Below are 12,294 nucleotides of genomic sequence, written 5' to 3' on the forward strand. Positions count from 1 at the left end.
ACATAGACAAAAACCACCTGCATGTACATTACTCTGTTAATTAATGTCAGCTAATGATGACTTAGAGCTATTGCCCTTCATGCACAGACAGCCACAGTCAGGCTGTTTAATTGCACAGCACTACAGAATCACATAACCATAAAAGCCATTCCTTATCTGTAACATGTAGAGAACAGTTCACTTATAGACAAGCTACAGTTCAGCCAAGTGAAACTTGCGCTACAAGTCTTTATTTTTATCATTACTCCATTATTTCTGGGGCAGTTTGTAGCCAGTAAGAAAATGCCATAACCTGTGGCACAGTCTGCTTATTCTGAGGCTGAGCAACAGAGAGCTCTCAACAGAGGGGGACTCTGGTCCTTCATTAGTTTTTGAACTCTCAACCTCTTTGTTCAGAAAAATATTTGCACTATGCCAGTTATTTTATAAGCACTCTAATCACCACTTACAGAGAGAGAGAAAAGGAGCAAACAAGTACAAATTACTGTCATAGTTCAGACACACACAACTACCAGTGTATCCTTCACCCACACAATCACTTCATCATGAAGTGCAGCAATGGAAAGAAAAATCACAGCTATTTGGTCTCTGACTTGGTCATCATTTTTTCCTCCCATATCACACCCTTCTCCTCCTCTCCCTCTGGTTGCCACCATGGCTCTTTCAGCATTAATTATTTCTACAGCTGAAGTTTCAAAGTTTTTCAGCCCTTTTTTCAAAGCCTCATTTGTTAAGAGCAGCTAATGTGATGCTGATTCGGGGTATAGCTTTTTCCTGGAACAGCTGGGACACTGGGGCAGCCTGGTAGACAAGAGAACATAAGGAAATAGCCTCAAAGGCTGCAATTAAAAACTCCTCTGGTATTTACAAGAGAAAAGGGATGGCCAGAGAGAGGAAAAAAACCATGCTGTGGTTGGGAGAAAAGCCTGTCTCTGCAGAGGGGCTCTGGGGATGCTGCCACAACTCTCCAGTGTGACCACAGCCATGCTCAAGGAGCAAATCACACAACGCTGAGATGCACCAATGGAAAAGAAATCATAAAATCAGTGTTTACAGTAAAGAACACATTTGCAGACTGTTTCCCTTTCTTGTTAGAAATGGAATTTTTCAGTGTCCTTTATTATTCCCAGATGTTTGGGGTTCCCCCCGCCCCTTTTTTTAAATGCGATGTTGCAGATTATTTGGCAGGGGTTTTTTTCCCATTACAAAACAAAAAGATGTTTGAACTCCACCTGCCAAACATTTAACTTCAGTCAGTAAGTGTCAATGAAGAAAAACACTTTCCCAGATGGAAAAAAGTGGAAAAAAGCACTTTCCTCTGCAGTCACAATACCCTCGATGTACCTGTCAGAGGCTGCAGCTTTCACCTCTTGTTGCTGTTGCAGTTACGTGGGAATTTTTTAAAAGAAAAATAGATGCTGATTATAATAAAAACACACATGCAAGAAGTGTTGGAATAGATAGTGGTTCACCTACTGTTGCTCACTGATCCCCCAGAATTACTACTAGGAATGGAGGACAAAAGTCCAAATGGATTTTTACAAGTTAATTGGATAATGTCATGCTAATAAAAGGAAATGCAACCTCTTGTGTGTTAAGGACAGCATCATTCATCTAGTATTAAAAAAAAAATTAGTCTTATGCTGCCTTACTCACTTGTTCTCTGATTCTTTTACATCTGCACAATGCAATAAAGTAATGCTTTCAATTTCTATTTTGTCCTAAACTGTGTTTGTAATTCCTTCCTATGAACTGGGACTTTTTCCTTGAAATCAAAATAAAATTCAGGTTTCAGGATGGATGTGTTTTGCCTCCAAAAAGCAAAAATCTCCCATGAGACCCACATAAATGTAACCCAAATGCTTTGAGTAAAAGGAAAATGATACAAGACACCATTGATCACACATGTTATGTGGACTGTGACATTTAAATTACAAGCACGTGTGGTACCTTGTTCAGATATGAGGCAGGAAATACCATTTTTAGAATATTGAAACTTCCACTAAAAAAAGCTGGCTGAAATAACAGTTTCAGGTGTATTAATTCCAGTGAACTCAAAAGTTGCAATTCATTTCAATTCATCCTCTTCTGCCTGAAAACAATCTTCCCATTTATCAGATTAACACAATCCCTTAGCATTTAATGAGCAGTCATTGCAGTTTATTTTCTTCATTTCAATACCTTGAGGACGGAAAGAAGAGAAATCCTATAACATTATTGAGAGATTTCATAGGCTGTAGCTATCATTGGGTCCTTTGTTGCTTCAGAAATCCCAGATCAAATCTGCAGCAAAAACACGGCTCAATTTTCATGCCTTGCTGGGGGATATTGTTACCTCTTCCTACACTGAGCACTGATAATAACTCCCCACTCCCTCTAAGGTGCAACTCAAGGAATTGGCTTTGGCACTTTTAATCCAGCTGCACCTGGGTCCTCAGAGAGCTGAGGCTGCTGACGTGTCATCAGCAATGTCCCCAGCATGCTGTGACAGCACGGCCTCCTGTCACCTCCTGCACACAGCAGCACTGAACCAGCACAGTGCACGACTGGAGCCCCTGCACAGCTCACTCTCAGGGGCCTTCCCTAAAATTTGACACCAATTATGCTCAAACATAAAGGTCCTCTTTTAAAATGTTGGAGGAGCATGGGGTCAGCTAAAGAGGAACATCAGGGAAACACCTCATTTCTGCAAAGCATAAAGCAAGTAAATGCAGGGTTTAACAGACTGCACTCACACTCCCAACACAGAGAAAAGCAGAATTTTATAAATACATTCCTTAATTTTATAAATACATGCCTTATGGCCTTATTGTATTTATAAATACATTCCTTTAGCTCCAGAGGCCATTGCAGCTCCAGAACTGTTAAGCTACACATCCTCTAAACAAATTCCCTTTCTAACACCCAAGCACGTACCTTATGTGTGCCACTTGTTCAGTGGGGTTTTACTGGGTAAACACCAGCCTCATTACTTGCTCCAAGCTCAAAAAAACCAAAAACAAAACAAAACAAAAAAAAAAAAAAAAAAACAACCAAAAAAAACCCCAGATTTATCACATGAGCTGCTCTGTCTGTGGACAGTGCCTGACCATTTTTATTTCCACCCTTCCAGAAAAACGATGGACTCCATACACTACTACAAGTCAATTTTATTTCCAGGAGCAAGGTTGTTGCATACAGGTCCTATAGAAGCTGTCCCATAACCACAGCATGAGTTGTTGCTGTTCCTTGTACAAACACCCAGACAATTCTTCAAGCATTTTGCCCCAGAGTGCAATAGTCTCACAGGGAAGTACAAATTCTCTGCAGTTTAAGCAATAAAGCACATATGGTATATAAAATGCCCTAAATGTTTCTAAGCCCTTGTGATATCCAAGTAAAACATGGCAGATTTATCTCTGTGTTTTACAGCCATATTCTTTGTGTCACTGTTTTGGTTATTACTTAACTCTGAAAAAAAAGAAAATTGAAACACAACTTCTACATAAAATACTGCTTGATTTATGATGATTTGCCTCAAATTTTACTTTGATACTACATGTGGCTGCACTTCTATTTAACTCTGCTTTTTCCATCCTAGATACAGATAAAAAAAATTTGCCAGTCTGTATGTCTGATATAAACATAAGCAAAAGCCACAATTGATAGAAAATAGGAATTTCTTGGCATTTTCTTGTATTTGGGATATGGATTAAGCCTCCCACTGCATTACTCATTTTAGAAAATAAGGAACTGGTGTAATAGTCAAAAATACACCGACTTCAAAGTGCAGTGTGACCTTTTATTTACATTGCTCACTCTCTGGGGCATAGGCACAGCTGGGAGAAGTTCAGAGCTTGCAGCTAATCTGTTTAATTTGGAATTCCTTACTCTTGGCCTCAAGAGCTGGAGGAATTAAAGCTTTCAGCTTTTGACAGCATGCACGTCCCCAGAGCAAAGGCAGGCCCAGCTCTTGCAAACATCTCTCGCTGCTGCTTCTTCCTGCCTCAGTCACAGGGGGGTTACAAATCAGGTGGTTGGTATTTGAAGGCACAAGCCTGTAAAAACTGACACTTCTAAGGGTATCAACACAACCCATCACAATTCCCAAGCAGAGACAACACGCACTTTCCTTGATAGGGAAAAGGGATGGGCAGAGGCTGAAACACTCTCTAGTGAGGATGATGTCACAGGGTTTGGGGTGTGGGGGACCCCCACCACGAGGTCAGGGATGATGGTGACAGCACTGCTGGTCCCTGCACACTGGGAGAGCATCTGGGATCCAGCCAGGCGGGATCCTACAGGCACTGCACAACGGAGGCCTGAGGAAATTCCAACTGCTCTGCCTCTTCATGCTTTAAAAGGCTGTGAGCTGATATGAGATTCACACCAGAAGGAAAACCTATGGGGTGCTCCCAAATGGAGAATGAAAGAAAAGCAGCCAGAGTCACGTCTCTGGTAGCTGTTCAGGACTGCTCAGCTGTGCCTGAAGTGGATCCTCCCCAAAGAAGTAGCTCTTGCTGACAAGAGGAGTAGGTTGGATGGTGAGGATCTTCCACTGGATGTGAAAATTTAGCAGAGCTACTTAAAACAATTCCCATCTTTGCCACGGATAATCACTCAAACCTCAGCTGTTAGGCACTGTAAAAAAACTCCTTTTCATGTGCAGATCCACTCTGGGAGTCCTTCTCTAACACTCAGATGTGAAGTCATTCTAAAGCTGCCTCAAAAAGACAACAAAACATCATGCATGACTGGTCTTGTGTGTAACACCGTCAGCTTCAACCACTCTTCCCATACACGAGCCAGGATTCCCACACCCTCCCTCACCCCGCTCCAGCAGTCACATCACCACGGGTGAGGCACATCAGCTTTGTCCTTCACTGTATTCTTAGTGGAGAACAGGAATCAAGGCAGAAAAGCCTAGAGACATTTTACTGGAACTGCCTGTATGATTTTATGGAGACAAACCAAAGGTATTTCCTAAAGAGATTGAGATTTTTACAAATCACAGCCACATAGCCATCTGGGATCTGCACTCTCATTCCTCTCAAGGATTTTTTTGCAGAGCTTGTTATCAGGAACATAACTTTCAGAATGAGATAGCATAAACTAAATAGAATAAACTAAAAATAATAATTTTTTTAAAATATATTTAAAGAAAAATAAAAGAAACTAAAATAGAGCTCCAGTTTAAGTGCCATCAGGAAAGACACTGGAATGCAGAGCTGAAGGTGCAAAAGGCAGCAGAGTCCTCTTACCCCACAGGCCACCTCTTTCTCCCGAGAGGAGCTGTAAGGTTCCTTTCAGCAGGTCCTGCACTACCTGCTGGGACCAGCCCCTATCCAGAACACATCAGCCTTACAGAACACATCAACCAGTGAATATAACAGCGTGGAGAAAGAAGTCAGGCAAAAATCAGCCTCCAGCCACGAAACATCCAAGGCTCACAGGCTTGAAACATCCAAGGCTCACAGGCTTGCAACCAGCACTTTCTAACATAAAAAACTGTTTTCCCAAGCCACAGCTACATGTAACTATTTTGTTTCAGGGAGATAAAATAACATCTTACATCACACCATAAACTGCATAATTCTGGTACATAAAGAAGAGCCACGGGTACGCTTAGAACCGGTTTGTTCTTCCTTCTAACATAACCAAAGTGATAAAAACCACATTTATCTCTGGCATGTCTGTAAGAATAGCAAACGACAGTACTCAACATGAGTCTGAGCATCTTTCTTGAGTACATCAGTTTCTAACTTCTCAGTCAGCTCCTGCAGATGACACCCAGCAGAGTTCCACCCAAGCATTTTCCTTTTTTCTGGGCAAATTCCCTGTCTCAGGAGGTGACAGACTGTCCCAGGTGTCACTAACAAAGGTCTAGTGGCCCATGGTTCTGTGCATCTTTGGGCTCCAGGCTGGGAACAGAGAAGGGAGGACAGGGGACCCCCTGCTCATGCCCCATTTGCTGGCAGATGGGAGATGGGATGGCCAGGAAAACCCTCAGGAAGACACAGCTGCTATCAAAGACAAATTAAATCAAAGCTCAAATTAAAATTGGATTAGATCCTGAGAACCACAAAATGGTTCTCTATGTTTTAGTGAACAACTTTAACAGAAAAAGCACATTTTTCCTAGAAGGAATAACAAAAAGGCTGATGAAATCAATATTAACTACTCAGTGTATTTATTCTCTTCCTTTCTGGATATCACAGTGTCTTCTAAGACACATCACTTGTGTGCAAGAGGTGACTGCAAGGTGTGCATGACTGCATCTTCTCAAAGCAAAACAGTTACACATAGCAGTATATTGTGAAAACTTTTTTTTTTTTTAATGTTAGAAAGTGCTCACTGCAAATCTGTGACCCTTAAAAGTTTTTTTAGCTGGAGGTCGGTATTTGATCTGTGCTGTTTCACTTAATTTCTTCCCATTCTCTGCATAGACAAACTAGGTAAATCATATTTAATTGACTCCACTGTGTTCCTGTCACATGTACAACACACATCCCACAGGGCCCACTCACATTTAGCTCCCTGGGCCAGTCCTGCTTCATCCTCTGAATCACACTCCTCTTCAGCATCACCACAGTTATGGCACAGCTTACACTCCATAGGCACATTTTGGAGAGCCAAGGGACAGTAGGGGTTAATGTAAACTGTTTATTGACACCAGCTGTCATTTTACTGTACAGAAGGTTTGTTGGGTTCTTCTAGTTATTAAAAAAAAAATGCTCTAGCCTAGAAGAGACAGGAAAATAAATCTATTTTTATTTGCAGTACTTTTGCAGGTCACTAAGTTAATGGAGTATTACTGCATCTACTGAAGCATTTTTTTAAACTGTGTTTAGGAAACATATTATTAGGAACACACACACATGCCACAGAAGTGCTCTGGTCACAGCTGCTCTGCACAGAGCTCTGGCAAGTACTTTAACATCCCAAACCTCTCCTTCTCTTCTCCCCCTGGGCAGAGACAGAGATTTATAATGGACTAAGAAGCAGCAGAAATGCAGTTATGGGTGGCTGTCCCATTTCTGTAATAGCAACAACCTTTTTTTTTTTTTTTTTTTTTTGGTTAAGCAGCTCTTTGGATTAAAAAAAAAAAAAAAAAAAAAAGCCAACAAAAAAGGCCTGAGTACTTTGGTACACAGATCACATATCAAAATATAAAGCTGGCTGTGGACAGAAAGAAGTTTAAGCCTGGTCCTCTTCTAGTGTTTGCAGTGTCCAAGGAAAGGGAGGAATGAAATGCCACAAAGAATACACAGCACAGAAGGACACTTTAAAACTCTTGCCACTAATCCCAAAGTAATAAAAGACAGAGAAGCTGACAGAAACACTGTATTTAGGAAAATCACTGAACTGCATAATAGCCCCTATATTTGTTACTTTAGTTTTAGTTCTGAGTCAGTTTTTTATCTGCCCTTAAGACTGCCTCATGCTTTAGTGCCCAACAAACACATAGCAATACCTTCCTGGAGTATAACCCATGACATAAGATTTGTAGAGGTCTTCTAAACATAAAAAGTACTGTCTGACATCTGTCAGGAATATTTTCTGACAGAACAGGTCTCACCTGATCTGTGGGATACTCCTCCTCTCCCTGCTTTAAGGCCTTACAGGAATACAAGCACTAAGGAAAAGATGTGCTGATTAAATCCTTGTTTATTTGGGTACTGTTAATAGCAACTGATGACAGTCATGTCAGAAAGTGTAATTCCTAACACAGACACCAAAAAAAGCCTCATTTGGGTTCCTTTCCAAAAGCTTTTTAAGACAGACACGTGGGCAGCCTGCTTTTCTGAAGCAGAAGACATCAGCTTATATTTATACCAATCAAAAACAGGAGTGGTGGACTAGAGGCATCTTGTTTACCCAAACACAAAGCCAACACTGCCCAGGACTGTGCATCTCTGTTTTCATGTTGGAGTTAATGTCCACACAGAAATTAACTTACAAACCTACATTAACTTGTTCAGAGATCATCAACAGGCTGGGCCACTAAGTTTACAAACACCAATAACTTTTGAAGTGATAGAAAATAACACTTAATACATACTCATTAGGGAGAAGGAAAACAATCAAAGCCAAGCATGAAGCAAAGACCTCATACCTGCCTTGGGGCAGGTTTTCCCAGGGGTGTAATTTACAATCCAACACCAGGTAAATATAAAAATAAAATCTGTGGCTACACTCCCTGTTGTACAAATTACTCTTAAGCTCAGCCACATCTGGTTACAGAATGCAATGCTGAGCTCTCCTCCACTCACACAATAGCAAAGAGGCAGCTAATCTTTCCTCACATCATTTTCTCAGAACATCATAAAGCGTTCTCTTCAGCTACTGATTTTTCTTCTTTCACAGCTACAGAAGAGTCTCAGTCCCCAGACAGGACAAAGTGAGTTAACACCAAAATCTACAGCTCATGTTTAAAAGCCTCAGGCTCCAAAACTTCTGTTCCCTCCTCCCCAGCCAATCATTACCACTCTCCCCAAAAAAAGCTATGTCCTGTTTGCAGAGAAATCAGTCTGGGTTTCTCCACCTCACAGAAAAAACACTGGGGAAGCATAGACTTGTGTAACTTTCCCTTGGGTCCGTAGAACAGCTTAGTCAGTAGTTTTCTCAGCACATTTTTTCCCACAAACATCAGAACAGCTACACCTTAAAAAAAAAACAACCTTACTGCAAAGCCCCCTTTCGGTGAGCACTTACCTAAAGCCAGAATGGGGATATTTTCTACTTTTTTTTTTTCTCATTTGCACTATCCTTACAACTCCATCCCCAGGGTCTGCACTAGGGGAACATATGGTCAGTGCAGTTTAAACATCCCAGCCCTGTGCAGGACATCCTCTGCATCCGCTCTGTGTGCTTTCCCAAAGCCCTGTGCCCCGGCTGGATTTATGGGACAGATTTCTGCAGCCGCGCTTCCAAACACCGTGACCCTACGTGCATACTTTAACATCATCAGCCGAACCGCTAAGAAAACATGAGAAAATCTTCAGGAATTCAATTCGCTTCGAGTATTAAATAAAAACACTCCTCGCTTGGCCCAGTCTCCTCCCTAACAAGGCAAAAGTCATGGGAATGCGATCCCTTAGGATGCCCGGCACCCAAACCTTCCCGATTTCCGCCGTGATTCACAGCCCTGGGCAAAACCATCCGCTTTTCCCTACTTCTACTTGAAAAGAAGAGGAAAGGAAAGGAAAGGAAAGGAAAGGAAAGGAAAGGAAAGGAAAGGAAAGGAAAGGAAAGGAAAGGAAAGGAAAGGAAAGGAAAGGAAAGGAAAGGAAAGGAAAGGAAAGGAAAGGAAAGGAAAGGAAAGGAAAGGAAAGGAAAGGAAAGGAAAGGAAAGGAAGATGGGGAAAAAAAAGAAATTTAAAAAAAAAAATAAAAGGGAGTCAAATATTTTTGCTAAATGTATCATGTTCTTACACCAAAACAAAAGAGCCCCATCCGCCGGCCCGTTTCAAGGCAGAACTTCGTGGCTGCGCCTCAGCTGCCGGAAAAATTCCACTTCGGGCGGAGTCCCCCCCGTGCCCCACTCCTCTGGCCCGGCTGCCCGGGGGCAGAGCCGCTCCTTACCCGCTCCGGTCCCGTTCCTTACCCGCTCCGGTCCCGCCAGGGCCCGCCCGCCGCCGGGAGCGCCGAGCGGCCGCGGCCGGGCCGGGGGCGGCGGCCAGGACAGGCCCCGCCCGGCGCATCCCGCGGAGCATCCCCCGGGACAGGCACGGCACCCCCGGGACAGGCACGGCATCCCCGGGACGGGCACGGCACCCCGGGACGGGCACGGCATCCCGGGACGGGCACGGCACCCCGGGACGGGCACGGCATCCCAGGACGGGCACGGCACCCCGGGACGGGCACGGCATCCCAGGACAGGCACGGCATCCCAGGACAGGCACGGCACCGCGGGACGGGCACGGCACCCCGGGACGGGCACGGCACCTCCGGGACAGGCACAGCATCCCAGGACAGGCACGGCACCCCGGGACGGGCACGGCATCCCAGGACAGGCACGGCATCCCAGGACAGGCACGGCACCGCGGGACGGGCACGGCACCCCGGGACGGGCACGGCACCTCCGGGACAGGCACAGCATCCCAGGACAGGCACGGCACCCCCGGGACAGGCACGGCACCCCGGGACGGGCACGGCATCCCAGGACGGGCACGGCATCCCCGGGACGGGCACGGCATCCCGGGACGGGCACGGCATCCCCGGGACGGGCACGGCACCCCGGGACGGGCACGGCACCCCGGGACGGGCACAGCACCCCCGGGACGGGCACGGCATCCCAGGACAGGCACGGCATCCCAGGACAGGCACGGCCCCCCGGGACGGGCACGGCACCCCCGGGCAGCCAGCGCGGGCAAAGCTCCTCCGGGGATAGGAGATCCTCCGAGGCTTGGGAAATGTCTGAATAACCAACAGGATTGTACAGCTGTTTTACCTTAAAAGTCCTTCTTATCCACCCTCCTCGGTGTGCACCTAGCAGGGGGCAGAAAGGCTGCTCCCGAAAGGCCAGAACACATGGATTGAATGAAGAGGGGGAAAGCCCCTATGAAACCCTCCAGAGCATTCCCAGGGACACTGAGCAGCGCTGCCAGGAACTGCAGACACCCAAACTGCCCGTCTGAAAGGCTTTCAAGTACCAGGCACAGCTCACTTAAAGCAGCGAGCTCCAGTTTCTTATGTAATCCATCCAAAATTCTTTGTGAAGCATTATACATCCGTTTCAGTGCCACTGCTTTGCAGTGGTTAAACTTTTAATATTAAAATTGTCTTTTAATAAGGAAGGACCTCCTTCTGCAAACTGGGGTGGATTTTTTTGGTCCCGTTTATCTCCTCTGTAATGTTTTCTGTGAAAATGGAGCAATCCTACCTCTTTGTTTTATGCATGGGGAATACTATTCAGGCCCTGTCTGCATTTGCAATGGAAGTGTTCAGTACAGTTTTCCCTACAACTAAATTATTTTATAAGCTTAACACTATTACACAAATTGCTCTAGGATGAACATTGGCCAGTTGTGGTTTAAAAAGTTCTGCATTTGTTTTCTTGATTTTAAAAAAAATCCAGTGCCAAATTTAGCAGGGAATTTTTTCACCATAACTTAACCAGTGACTTGTCACATTCTTGTCTCCTTGAAGGCCTTTCCTGAGCACTGCCAGGCTGAGGTCTCCAGGCTCAGAGAACAGGGTTAGGAAGCTCCACCTGCCTTCCTCCTCTCAACCAGGCAGCTCTGGAAGTGCCAGAACCTCTTCCCAAGCTCTTCCCTTGGGAATTCCATCCCTGTAAGTTTTCTGCCCTTGAAATCCAGGCCTGGTGTCAAAATTGTATTTCCATAAAAAATTGTGTCTTCCATAAACAATTCAATCTTCTGCCTTCTCCCAGGACACACTTGACCTCTTAGCAGAGGGAACCAGTGGATCCATACCTCCTGTTTTGCCAAAATGAGGCCTTCAAATTCTCATGTACTCCTGCACAACATTCAATGAAATCTTGTCTTTTTTTCTGTTCAGCTTCCACATTAGCTCTTCCTAATTGTTTTCAAGTGGGAAGGGTATTAATTTCTCATATCTCCTTATCAAGGCATGCATATCTAAAAATAGATCAGATTTTCCTTTGCTGAGACAAGTGTATAAATTTTCAAGACAAGACTATTCTTCTCCAGTAAATTCTGCTATCATTTTCTCTTCCAAAATAATTCAGTGCAATATAAACTCAAGCATCAGAGCAAAAAAGAAGAAAAACAACCCTGATACTGAGATTTAAAATTCCTTAAAATAATTTCACTTTGATGAATAACAGATGCAGAACAAATTTCTACTGTAAATACAATTTGAAGAGCATTTCACATAAAGATATAGTATTATATGTTGCTAGAGACAGTTATAAAATTCATTCAACATTTTACAACATTTTACAACATTGCTGACTATATTTAAATTGATCTTAACAACATTTACAGTGTTTGTCTGTTTATAAAATGTCTACTGTCTATGACTATTTCCTCAAAAGTGAAACCTGTCAGTTCATATCTGGCTAAAACCAAATATTTGTAAATAGAGACAGAAAACCACTTGTTTCTAGACTTATTTTAACTCTTTCTTCTATTGTTTTGCTTTTATTTTAGCAAGAAATTTCTGCAAAAGTTCATCTTAACTAAGATGTATTTTGTTTTGAAAAGCCAAAATCTCCTCATTTTAAATTAATCTATCTTTCACCGAGTACATTGCTATCAAAAACTTACAAGTTTAGCATATTCACTATTTAAATGACATATATTTATTACATATAAATTAGCTATAGAA

The 12,294-nt window shown here is 43.5% G+C and overlaps 1 protein-coding gene across 6 annotated transcripts in view; it reads right to left on the bottom strand.

Moving 5' to 3' along the window:
• STON1 (stonin 1) overlaps positions 1-12,294 on the bottom strand; it is a 33,690-nt gene that overhangs the window by 14,286 nt on the left and 7,110 nt on the right. For 2 of the 6 annotated variants that reach the window (XR_014953959.1, XM_077781933.2), the window contains exon 1: positions 9,565-9,689. The exons of 1 other annotated variant lie outside the window; for it this stretch is intronic. The gene's annotated coding sequence lies outside the window, so the exon portion shown is untranslated. 3 more of the 6 variants (XM_085575780.1, XM_085575781.1, XM_021540188.3) reach the window with 3 other exon arrangements.

Source organism: Lonchura striata, chromosome 3 (assembly GCF_050655825.1).
Source record: "Lonchura striata isolate lonStrDom1 chromosome 3, ASM5065582v1, whole genome shotgun sequence".
NCBI lineage: Eukaryota > Metazoa > Chordata > Aves > Passeriformes > Estrildidae > Lonchura > Lonchura striata.